A 13,682-nucleotide genomic window follows, 5' to 3' on the forward strand; every position below is an offset into this window, starting at 1 on the left:
TGATGCTGTGAAAGTGCTTCACTCAATATGCCAGCAAATTTGGAAAACTCAGCAGTGGTCACAGGACTGGAAAAGGTCAGTTTTCATTTCAATCCCAAAGAAGGGCAATGCCAAAGAATGTTCAAACTACCACACAATTGCACTCATCTCACATGCTAGCAAAGTCATGTTCAAAATTCTTCAAGCCAGGCTTCAACAATATGTGAACTGTGAATTTCCAGATGTTCAAGATGGATTTAGAAAAGGCAGAGGAACCAGAGATCAAATTGCCAACATTCGTTGGATCATCAAAATAGCAAGAGAGTTCCAGGAAAACAGCTATTTCTGCTTTATTGACTATGACAAACCCTTTGACTGTGTGGATCACAACAAATTGTGGAAAATTCTTAAAGAGATGGGAACACCAGACCACCTTACCTGCCTCCTGAGAAACCTGTATGCAGGTCAGGAAGCAACAGTTAAAACTGGACATGGAACAACAGACTGGTTCCAAATTGGGAAAGGAATACATCAAGGCTGTATATTGTCACCCTGCTTATTTAACTTATACGCAGAGTACATCATGCAAAATGCCAGGCTTGATGAAGCACAAGCTGGAATCAAGATTGCCAGGAGAAATATCATAACTTCAGATATGCAAATGACACCACCCTTGTGGTAGAAAGCGAAGAACTAAAGAACTTCTTGAAGGCGAAAGAGGAGAGTGAAAAAATTGGCTTAAAACTCAACATTCAGAAAAGTAAGGTCATGGCATCTGGTTCTATCACTTTATGGCAAATAGAAGGGGAAACAATGGAAACAGTGATAGACTTTATTTTGGGGGGCTCTAAAATCACAGCAGATTGTGACTGCAGTCATGAAATTAAAAGACAGAATGCCTGAAGAGCTATGGATGGAGGTTTGTGACATTGTTATATATGAAGTCAGCAAAAATACAAGTTTGGTCAAAACCAGAGGAAAATTAAATTATATGTCTCGAATTCTTGGGAGGAAAACAATCTTTCCCTAGCTCCCTAGGGTCTGTCTATATGAGCAACTTTGACTCTTCAAACTAACATGAGCTTTCTAATAAACAAGTGGAACCATGTTTATGAGTTTAAGAGGAACTTAATTGGTAGAGAAGAAACTAAAAAGGGGATTTCTGAATGCTCTTGGCCAAAACTGAGGTATCTCTGGGAGAAATTTTTCCCTTGAGACTAAGAAAACATTTGAAGAGATTTTCCAAACAGAAGATCTCAGATAAAAGGCAGCAGTCCTGAATAATGATGCAGTCATAAATTCTGATTCTCTTATGCCCTAGCAAGGCTGGAGGTGAGTGATGGGAGACCTGGGACCTTTTAAAAACAAGGCCATTGGCTCCTCCTGGTAGAACATTTCCAGATGCTTAGTCTACCTTATCCCACTAGTAGCAAACTAACTGCTTTACTCTAGTCAATAATCCAACTAAAGCTCTGGGGGAAAATGTTAAAGTCTTTGAAAAGAATTATCATTCAGTAAACCTCATCCAATGTTATGATCTAATGATTCAATAATTATTCTTTGCAAAAAGCTGGATACATACTCATGAAAAAACAACAGTCAAAAAGATAAACTGCAAATAAGCATAAACAACTGGTTACAAAAAGTAACCAATTAAAGAGGTAGGTTGTAAAGGAATTAAATGATGTGATGCTAAAAAATTGAGAGCCCTATTAATAAATACGCTAGGTATGGATTTATGTTTGAAGATATATATCCTAAAAGACTCATAAGATCAAATTGAATTCTAACTTAAATTTGTTAGGATAAGACAGATTTTATGATTTGTGTACAGGTATCACCCTGTGAAAATAAAAGCTGAACCTTGGAAATTATTAAGTAGAGAATCATGGAATAATAAACACTGAGGTGGAAAGAACTTTGAGGGTCATGTAATTTAAAACCTCTCCTTGTCTGCAAATTCTTTTGCAACCTGGGTGCCAAATGATCCCCAAAGCTCTGTTTTTAAAGAGGCTCCGGCCACCACCTGACAATTTTTTCTCCTTCACAGTTAAGTGTCCTGAATAAAAGAATGCTTCATTATCTCCGCACTCTCTCTTCTCATCCTCATCTCTTTGTGATCAGACTTCTACTTTCCCTATTCCACTGAACTTACTTTTTTCTAAAATCACAAATAGACCCTCCTTTTTGTATCCATAGAACTCACTTGTTCTTATCCTCTCGAGTCGTGTTTGGCACTCAACACTGTCACCCATCTTGCTCTTCCTTCACACCTATCGCTGATTCTCTTCTACCTATCTGGCTGTATTCCTTGTCTCTTTAAAGAGTCTTTATCCTCCGACCTTCAAATATTGGCTTATCCCAGATATCAAGCAATGGCTCTTTCTTTTCTCAGTCTGAATACAGTTTGACCTCCCATATTTCCCTGGTTCCAACCACCATCTAAGATCCTAAAAACTCACAAATCTAGGTTCCAATTCAGATCTCTATCTAAGCCCAGATTTAGATATTCAGCTTCTTATTAGACACTGTCATTTGGATACCCGACAGGTCCGTGAAACTCAACACAAACTTTTATTTCCCCCCACTTAAACTGGCTTTTCCTGTGTCAACTCTTTTAGTAATATATCCAAACTGTAGGCATTATTTCCCCCACATAAGTGTTTCCCCTGCATTTACTATTTTTAAGAACTTGTTTTCTTTATTTATTTGCTTTTATCTTCTACATATAAGAAAGGTCATACGGTGCTTATCTTTCTATGTCTGACTTATTTCACTTAGCATAATGCTCTCAAGGTCCATCCATGCTGCTGCAGATGGCAAGGTTTCATTCTATTTTATGTGTGTGTTAGTCACTCAGTCATGTCCGACTCTTTGCGACCCCATGGACTGTAGCCCACCAGGCTCCTCTGTCCGTGGGATTCTCTAGGCAAGACTAGTGGATTGGGTTGCCATGCCCTTCTCCCCCTTCTCTATTTTATGGTTGGATAATATTCCACTGGGTGTGTGATACACACACATATATGTGCATGTACATATGTAGCAGATGTTGTTGTTTAGTGTGTATAGATAGATAGATAGATTTTGTTGTTGTTTAGTCACTAGGTCATGTCCGACTCTTTCTGAAACCACATGGACTATAGTCTGAAAGGCTCCTTCCATCCATGGGATTTCCCAGGAAAGAATACTGGAGTGGGTTGGCATTTCCTCCTCCAAGGGATCTTCCCAACCAAGGAATAGAACACACATCTCCTGAATTTCAGGTGGGTTCTTTACCATTGAGCCACCAAGGAAGTGTATGTATATGTGTCATATGTAGACATATAGACACACATACATATGTAACAGTTTCTTTTTTCATCCATTCATCAGGGGAGTGAACATTTATGTTGTTTCCATATCTTGACTATTGTAAATAATGCTGTAATCAACATGGGGATGCCTATATATTTTCAAGTTAATGGTTTCATTGTCTTTGGACAAATACCCAGAAGTGTAATTGCTGGATCATATGGGATTTTCAGTTTTAATTTTTTTGGCAGAATCTCCATACCATTTTCGACAGTGACTTGTATCAACTTACATTCCCACCAGCCGGCATGAGAGTTCCCTTTTCTCTACATCATTGTCAACATCTATTATTTCTAGTCTTCTTGAGAAGAGCCATTCTAACAGGTGTGGGGTGATATCTTTGGGGTACTAATTTGTATCTCCCTGATCATCATGTACCTGTTGGCAATCTATTGTCTTCTTCAGAAAAAAAGCCTATTTGGATCTTCTGGCCATTTTTAATTAGGTTGTTTGGGTGGTTTTTTTTTTTTTTTTTTTTTTTTAGCTACTGAGTTGTATAAATGTTTTATCTATTTTGGATATTAGCCCCCAAAAGATAGATTGCCAGGTGAAATATCAATAACTTCAGATATGCAGATGACACCACCCTTATGGCAGAAAGTGAAGAGGAACTAAAGAGGCTCTTGATGAAGGTGAAAGAGGAGAGTGAAAAAGTTGCCTTAAAACTCAACATTCTAAAAATGAAGGTCATGGCATCTGGTCCCATCACTTCATGGCAAATAGATGGGGAAACAATGGAAACAGTGACAGATTTTTATTTTCTTGGGCTCCAAAATAACTGCAGATGCTGAATTTGAAGCTCCAATACTTTGGCCACCTGATACGGAAAGCCAGTTCATTAGCAAAGGCCCTGTTGCTGGAAAAGATTGAAGGCAGGATGAGAAGGGGATGACAGAGGACCAGATGGTTGGATGGCATTACTGACTCAATGGACATGAATTTGAGCAAACTCCAGGAGATGTTGAAGGACAGGGAAGCCTGGTGTGCTGCAGTCCATGGGATCACAAAGAGTTGGACATGACTGAGCAACTGAAAAACAGATAGATGATTTAAAAATATTTTCGCCCTGTAAGTAGGCAGCTTTTTCATTTTGTGCAGAAGCTCTCCAGGTTGATATAGTCCCACTTGTGTATTTTTGCTTTTGTTCTTTTGCTTTGGTACCAGAGTCCAAAAATCATTGCCAAGGCCTATGTCAAGCAGCTTACTACTGATGTTTTCTCCTAGGTATTTTATGGTTTCAGGGCTTTTATTCAAGTCTTTAATCCATTTCAACCTAAATTTTGCATATGTAACTGTAAGATAGTGATCAGTTTTATTCTTTTTCATTTGACTGTCCAGTTTTCCTAACAAGAAATTTTCCTTTCTCCATTGTATATTCTTGCCACCTCTGTCATAATTTAATTGATCATATGTATGTGGGTTTATTTCTAGGCTATTTTGTTCCATTGATCTATGTACCTGTTTTTATGCCAAAACCATTCTATTTTGATTACTATAGCTTTGTAATATTGTTTTAAATCAGGAAGCATGATGTCACCAGCGTTGTTCTTCTTTCTTAAGATTGTTTTGGCTATTTGGGGTCTTTTTGTGATCTCATGCAAATTTTAGAATTGTTTGTTCTATTTCTGTGAAAACTGCCATAGGAATTTTGATAGGGATTACACTGAATCTGTAGATTGCTTTGGGTAGTATGTACATTTTAACAATTTTAATTCTTCCATCACTTAAGCATGGAATATCTTTACATTTATTTGTGTCTTTTTCAATATCTTTCATTCATGTCTTGTAATTTTTGATACACAGGTCTTTGATTTCCTTGGTTAAATTTATTCCAAGGTACCTTCTTCTTCTTGATGCAATTATAAATGGAACTGTTTTCTTAGCTTTTCTTGACAGTTAATTATTAGTGTATAAAAATGAAACAGATTTTTGAGTATTGATATTGTATTTCACAACTTGTTGAATTTGTTAGTTTTAACAGTTTTTTAAATTTGATGGTCTTTAGGGTTTCCATATATAACATCACGTCATCTGCAAATAGTGAAAGTTTTGTTTTTTCCTTTTAAATATGAATATCTTTTATCTTTTCAGTCTGAATACTGTGACTGGGAATTCCAATAAAAATAAAATTTTCAATAGAAGTGAGAAGAGTGAACATCCTTATTTTTTTCCCGATCTTTAAAAGTGTTCAGCTGTTCAGTGATATTAGCTGTGGGCTTGTAATATATGGCCTTCATTATGTAGAAGTTTTTTCCCTCTGCACTCCTTTTGTTGAGACAGTTTTTATCACAAATAGATGTTGAATTTTGTTAAATGCTTTTTATGCACCTATTGAGTTGATCATATAATGTTTAGCCTTCATTTTATTAACATGGTCTATCACATTGACTGATTTCTGGATATTGACCCATCCTTACATCCCTAAAATAAATCCCATTTTATCACAGTGTATAATTCTTTCAGTGTATTGTTGAATTCTGTTTGTTAACATTTTGTTGAAGATTTTTGCATCTGTGTTTATCAAGAATGCATTGTACTAATTTTTGCTACCAGGGTAATGTTGACCTCATAAAATGTGTTTGGAAGAGTTCCTTTCTGTTCTGTTTTTGGAAGATTTTTTGAGAAGGATTGGTATTAATTCTTCTTTGAATGTTTGGTAGAATTCACTAGTGAAGGCAGTTGATCCTGGAATTTTGTTTTTTGGGAGGTTTTTAATTACTGATTCAATCTCCTTAGTAGTAATTGATATGTTCAGATTTTCTATTTCATCATGATTCAGTCTTGGTAGGTTGTATGCGTCTAGATTTTTATCCACTTCTTCTGGGTTTCCAATTTGTTGGTGAATAACTGTTCATATTAGTCTATAGTGATCCTTTGTATTTCTATGATATTAGTAGTTGTAACATCTCCTTTCATTTCTGATTTTATTTTATTTGAGTCCTCTCTTTTTTTCTTGATGTGTCTAGCTAAAGGTTTGCCAAATAAAAATAAAAATGCAACATACCAAATTTATAGAGTGCAACAAAGGTCATTATACGGGAGAAGTTCACAGCAATAAATGCTAACCTCAAGAAACAAGAGAAGACTGAAACGACCTAACTATACCTTTACAGAGCTATAGAAAGGACAAAGAACCCCAAAGTTAACATAAAGAAGGAAACAACAAATACCAGATTAGAAATAAATGAAACAGAGACTAAAAAGACATTAGAAAAGATCAAACAAACTAGGAACTTGTTCTTCACATTTTCTGTTTTACACAACCATCTATCAAGACTCCAAAGTCAAAAAATCTGTGTTTCTCAGATGCTTCTGTCATATTCACTCATTACAGAAGAACCTACTCCTCTGCTCCCTCCTCCTCCTTCTTCTTAATTATTGTGATCATAACAAATATTCACGGAGTGTTTACTATATGATAGACACTCATAAGCTTTATAAGTTATCTCACTTAGTTTTCATGACAGCTTATTATTAACCCCATTTTACAGATTAGCCAGTTGAGGCCAAGATTAGTTGGTAAAATAGCTAGTAAGTGGTAGGGTTGGTTTTCAAATACAGACAGTCTGACTCAAGAGCCTAAGGGCCTTAACCACTATGCAGATTGGTTATCAAGACTGCAGAGTTTAATTTCTCAGCCTCTTTCAAATATATCTACTATGCTCCATCCTTATAGTATTGCTCTGTTTACACTCGCATCATTTACCAGATCAGATTCTAATTCCATGAAGATCGGGATCATGTGTTTATCAATGTCCCCAGTGCTGAGCACAGTGATTAGCACTTAGTAGATCTTCAATAAGTGAATACAGAGGATACAAAATATTTTCACCGTGTTAATAATAGGAAGATAGCTATGTATCCTCGTAGCTCAGTAGGTGAAGAATCTGCCTGCAATGAAAGAGGCCCGGGTTTGATTCCTGGGTCAGAAAGATCCCCTGGAGAAGGAAATGGCAACCCACTCCAGTATTCTTGCCTAGAGAACCCCATGGACAGAGGAGCCTGGCAAGTTCCAGTCCATGGGGTTGCAAGAGTCAGACACAACTTAGCGACTAAACCACCACCAGCCATGTACTTTAGTGTCCAAACTGGGAAAGTTTGTGGTTGAAACAGGGCACTATCAATAGTTACTCTGCATCAACAGGAATAGATTGGGACTGTTCCAGACAAACTGAGACCTATCATCGCCCTGATAACTGGGTTACCTGTGTATGCCAAACTGTTTTCTGCAACTCAACACTGTTTTCTCCTTCACTACTCTCCATGGTATTAGAGGGATGGGAAACCCAGGGGCTACAATTCCAGGAATCCCTGCCACCAGTGTTATGAGGTGAGATGAAAACAGTGAGCTTCATTCACCTGAGATTTCAAAGACAAAAGAGAAATAGAAACCACTATTATTCTTTTGAGCTGGATAGTCACTTAGGGCTGGATAGATAGAATATATGCGCTTTTGCCCATAGTTTCATAGTGTCTTCCTAAAAACCACTCACTTTGGGGCTGGGGACAACTAAAATCATTGGTGAAAGTTTCCAGTAGTTCCTGTGCTTCAAGATTTTCTGAATATCAGTAGTTGCATCCCTGATATTCCCTCTCCCAGGCTGCCCTGGGAGAGGGAAATTCCCTTTATTTGTAAGGCAATCATGGTAGATACCTTACAGACAACACTCTCAAATCTCTTCCTGTTAGTCTGGTAAAAGTTGACTTATGCTCATGCAAAGTCCAAACACAGGTTGATAAGAGCTCGCTTCCATTTGATGACTCAGACAACCAAGATTCTTCCATCTTTTTATACAGCTTCCAGGGCTGCTCCCAGGGGCAGTAAGTGTTGGAAGAGGCATACAAGCTCTTAACCATTTTTGCCCTGGGAAATTAATTCATTCTCCTCCATAGTCCTTTGACTATCGTAAGTTCCCAGCCTCATAGCAAAAGAGGATGAGAGAACACTACAAAGTTTGGTAAACATTAACTTTCTGTCATAGGCTCAAATTTCCTAAATTGAATCCCTTCCTGCTTGAAATATCTGAGGTAGTTTCTGCTCTTCTTCTGGATACGCTATGAACTAATACATAGTTGTAGAAACTAAATATATTAACTTTATGAACAGGCATTTATCATTTGTTTACATTTATCATTACACAAATGTGTAATTATTAGTTTTGCTGTTTGTGTATACAAATATATTATCTTACATAAAATTTTACATACATGCTATGGCTTAGCTTATATACCTACTGATAGATATTGTTTGAATTAATAAATTCAACAGTAAAGACTAAACTGTCCTTACTGTTTAAGGTATTATTGCCTTAAATAAAGAGAACAAAACTTTGTTGATATGTAACCTATTTCTACATACATCTACCATTCCTTTGAATTAAAATCATCTATTTTTTGTGATTAGTAATGCTTTTGAAATTTATAAAGGACTGCATCTGTTGTACCTGTAAAGACCAGGATCCGTATCATTATCTTTTTTATACCAACATGCCTGATGATGCGTAAGGTTGTAATAAAATGAGCAAGAGTAGATGTGAAACAGGACATTGACTCCTGAACTTAGTAATCAGTATATGTTCAGAGAAAACTATTAGCTCCTATTCGACTCTTATCAAGAAACGTAATAATACATATACAAACGCACTCATGCAACAGAATGTCTTAAAACATTTGCGTTAGTGTGATCGCAGATGTAGATGCATCGTATATGTACTGTGCTAGATATCTGTCCTTTCCATCTGAAGGTGATGCTCAATGGACAGGCCCTTGTTTCCACCTCAGTGACTGTGGTGAAGATGGGTTAATTTCCAGGGATGATGTACGGTCAGTGCAGCTGCCAGAGCCAGCCTACCCCACAGGCAGCACTCAATTCCTGCCCGAAGTGAGATGCTCATCACTGTGTTCTGCCTGTTTGTGTCTCTGTCAGCAAATGGAGGTCAGGTTACTCCCTGCAATTTTTGTTAACAGGAAACATGGGTTCCCAAGCAATCTGAAAGATAAATATGAGTTGAGAGTAAGCAGTCTAGGTGAGCCACTCCGGGATGAAGTCTAATTCTGCCACTTTTTGTTCAGGTTAATTTATAGAAAAGAAAATGAAGGAAAAGGAAGTGAGTGGAAACTCACCTTCACTAAATATTTACTCTGGACCAGATTCTGGGCTCACTAATTCAGACATATTTCCTTCCTGAGAAATCACAACATCTCTCGTTCAAGGCATGACTGTTATTTTATAGTAAGGAGGCCTGACTGTATTGTTTATTGTCTCATAAACTTTGAGCCAAGCTTCCTGTCTCTCTCAGCCTCAGTTTTCCCATCTGCTAATACCTACCCTACAACTAGGTATTCTTTACACATGGAATTGTTTCTTTAACATTTCCCTTCTTTACCAGACTATCAGCTACATGAAACTTTCGCATGCAGACCTGTCTGGTGCCAGAGGCCGTCAGAGCCCACCTGTAAGGAGGCTTTAAAACAAGAGCTCGCTTGGATAAGCTAGAGCCTCCTCAGACACATGTACACCCTCAGGCAGGAGCTGCATTTAGTGCAGCGCTATGAGAAGCTTATCTCTGCCACTAAAAATAGTCATACATCAAAGACCAAAGCAGAGAACTGCAGGAGAGCCGGTCAGTGGTGATAAGCAGAGGTCACCCCGCTGTCGATGGTCACCAGCACCCATGCATCACGGGACGCAGAACAGACCCGAGAGAAGGTCAAACGCCTCCACTTCGTGTGTGCCAGGTACTGTGAGACCAGGGAAGATTCTACAAAGAAATATCATGAACTTTCGATGGGCCTCGCTTACAGCCGAGGGTCAGTGTGGGTTGGCGGATTTGCTGAGTCTTTGCCTTCTCAGGCATGGACAGTGGAAAATGGGAACCCAAACTAAAAACTACCATCCTCTATAGAGCCAGGACAGGAACGTCATAGATAACAAGAATCATATAACAGTTAGAAATTGCTTTTAACTCTTTCCTGTCACTTCATCAACCAACCACTGTGGACCAAGTTCCAGAGGTTCAGCGGTAAACAAGACCCATACAGACCCTGCCCTCGTGTAGCTGATAATCTGGCAGTGAAGGAAACGTCAGGAAATTCTATGTGTGGAGAATCTAGACGTAGGGCAGGCATTCTTACTCATATTTAACAGGAAGACTGAAGCTGGGATTGGTAAGAGGCTTTGAGTACCGTTTTTTTAAAACCGGTAAGTGGTACAGTCAAGCCTCAAACATGGGTCTTCGTATTTGTCATCCAGGGCTCCTTCCTTGTTGCTACATACCTGACTGCCTGCCTCTGAGCACCCCTTTCTATCAAGGCCCCATGCTTTGAGTCTACTAAAAGCTGAACATGGTGAATACAGACTAGGATGAGAAAAGAGTAAATAGATGACAGGAGATCCTGGAGCTGACCTTGTGTCCTTCCCTTCCTCGGCTTTAAACTGCAGGGCTATTGTTTTCAGAGGGGTTTTAAAAAGGAGGTAGAAAGCATGTCTCTGAATTGCATTATGATTCACAGGACTTTTGCTTATGAAAACTATGGTCTGTATTAGTTTCCATGAAAAATCTTTCTATCATCAGGATACCTGCAGCTTTCTTAGGGCTCACCGTCACCAGTCAGTAGATACCTCTGTTGAGCATCTACCATAACAGCCCTCCTGTGGTTTCCATCCCTTCTCAAAGAAGAGCTTTAGATGAAACTATGGGTTGCATGACTATACTATTGGCAAGGCTGTTGGGAGACTTCCATCTCAACAATAATAGGAATTAGCTCTTTTTGGAACTGTCTCTGGAGGGAAGGGATATATAAAAATGACTGCTGATGCACTAGATACAATAGCTAAGACATGGAAGCAACCCAGATATCCACCAGCAGATGAATGGATAAGGAAGTTGTGGTACAAATATACAATGGGATATTATTCAGCTATAACAAGGAACACATTTGAGTTAGTTCTAATGAGGTGGATGAACCTAGAGCCTACTATACAGAGTGAAGTAAGTCAGAAAGAGAAAGACAAATGCTGTATATTAACACATATATATGGAACTTAGAAAGATGGTCTCAGCGATCCTACAGGCAGGGCAGCAAAGGAGATACAGATGTAAAGAACAGACTTCTGGACTCAGTGGGAGAAGGAGAGGTGGGGGATGATTTGAGAGAATAGCACTGAAACATAGACATTTACCATATGTAAAATAGATGACCAGAGCAAGTCAAGTTTGATGCATGAAGCGGGTCACCCAAAGCCAGTGCTCTGGGACAACCTAGAGGGATAGGGTGGGGGGGTGGGTGGAAGGGGTATTCAGGATGGGAGGGAACACTGTATACCTATGGCCAATTCATGTTGATGCAAGGCAGAAATCATCATAATATTATAAAGCAATTATCCTCTAATTAAAATGAAGAAATAAATAACGGCTGCTGATACAGATGCTAGAAATGTTTGACCAGTGGAGACTGATTCTGAAGGGGACCTGAGCTGGGGTGCTAGTGACTTCTGTGTGGCTGTGTTTCTCCCGGCCTCCACCTGCCTGACTGGAGGCTGTGCAGCCCCGCTGCTAACAGGCCGGGAGTCCGCTGTGCGCTCAGCCTAGTGGGGCGACTGGGAGGACTTCGGTGCCGGAGACAACACCTTAGACACTGGAGGGTGTGCTCTGATTAGGGAGCTGAGCGCAAACATGAAACGGAGGATAAAAGTGGGCTGAAGGAGTCCAGGGAGAGGAGAGCTTCGTTCAGGTGGGAAGAGCTGTAGAGTCTTCACTCGGGAAACGCGGGAGACTGTGTGCTTCGGGAGGCGGTGCGTTTGGCGAGGGGAGCTGGAGGAGAGGGCACACGGCGTCAGCAGAGGCGCCCAGGTGGGAGTGAGGAGGGGGGCCACCGCGGCGCATTCCCAGAAGTAGACACGTGTCCCGGAGAGCAGTGAGGTTCAGCTGGTGGGTCTACTGCCGCCCGCCCAGGGCCACACGCCAGAAAACCTGGCCCGCGACAGACACTGCTCTGTATCCCTGCACAAGCCACACTCTCTCCGGCCTCTACTCTATCCCCACGAGCGGACTGTTCCACTGCATGATCTCTGAGATCTGCTTCCAGCTCTAGCAACTACGATCCTGCAATTCTCAAAGATGTGCGGGCTCCACTTCTGGCTAAAAGGTCCAGGGGGAAACAGAGAACCAAGACCCACAGGAAAATGTCCGATTATGGTTTAGCACAGTCGAGACCGCTGGAACCTCTTAAACAGAAGGAAGAAGTCTGAGTGGTTTCACACGGAGGTGCTGAGGCTCCCTGATCCTCTCCTCCCAGGACCCACTGCCCACGGTTGCTGGGGTTTGAGGAAATCCAGCTCACACATTGCTGTCTTTGCTTTTCTGCGGTGCTCGCTTTCGACAGGAAGACATGCTTCACCCGTCACTCCCTGTAAAACCCGCCTAGCCCACTGCTTCTTCAGAATCGTTTTCCCTTGAAGAAGATGCTTCCTCACAAACAATGTGTTCAGTGGCCACTTCGACAGTTTTCACTTGGTGCCTCAGAACTGGGGCCCGCAGAGGGCTGGCTCCCCTCTGTGGTGTCACCAGGACGGGGGTCACCTCCGCCGCCTGGCATCGCAGGGGCCCGAGGGGATGGCCTGGGGGAGGCAGGCCAGGCCCTATCTCTGGCAGGGGGCGTTCACACAGCGGATAAAAATCTTGTCTTCGTCTCAACACAGCCGGGGCAAACAGGACCTCTTAAGTAGGCTCCTATATAAAACAAGGATTTTATAAGAAAACCAGTTTGATCGAGATGTGTTTATCTTAAAGAGGATAAATACATGAGAAAAATACATTTTTGAAGGCCAAATAAAAATAAGCACCAAATAAAAATATACACATACTCATCAAGGGAAAGCCTCTAAGACTTTGATTTTATTACTACTATGCAGTATCCTCAGTTCATACTTAACTGAAGGAGGAGGCGTTTCTGTTTGATCATTTTTATCTCCTCCTTAGCAACTGTTTGTTTTAAATTGCCGGCTGTTCTTAACAAGAAGCAGAATGACCAAAGTTTCCTTTTCTTGATGATGTCTCATAAGATTTTTATCTGCGAATATGACTACTTCCACCACCGAGTCACAAGAGACACATCTCCCCAAGTTTGTGAGGTCAACAATCAAGGTTTGGTCAGAACTGGGAAACAGCATCTGTACTTGCATGTTTCTCATGGTTTCAAGCAATAAATCATGGGGAGAGAGAAATAAAAAGACATTTATTGAAATTAAATCATCTGCTCACAAAGAGCACATTTTTTTTCCAGTCTGAAAGATTTGAAAAGAAAAGAGAAACCCTGGAGGTGTATGCAATAGACAGGAGCAAATGCTAATC

The 13,682-nt window shown here is 40.2% G+C and overlaps 1 protein-coding gene across 4 annotated transcripts in view; it reads right to left on the bottom strand.

Moving 5' to 3' along the window:
• CPQ (carboxypeptidase Q) overlaps positions 1-13,682 on the bottom strand; it is a 537,298-nt gene that overhangs the window by 149,991 nt on the left and 373,625 nt on the right. The window lies entirely within an intron of this gene.

This window comes from Odocoileus virginianus, chromosome 15 (assembly GCF_023699985.2).
Source record: "Odocoileus virginianus isolate 20LAN1187 ecotype Illinois chromosome 15, Ovbor_1.2, whole genome shotgun sequence".
Lineage (NCBI taxonomy): Eukaryota > Metazoa > Chordata > Mammalia > Artiodactyla > Cervidae > Odocoileus > Odocoileus virginianus.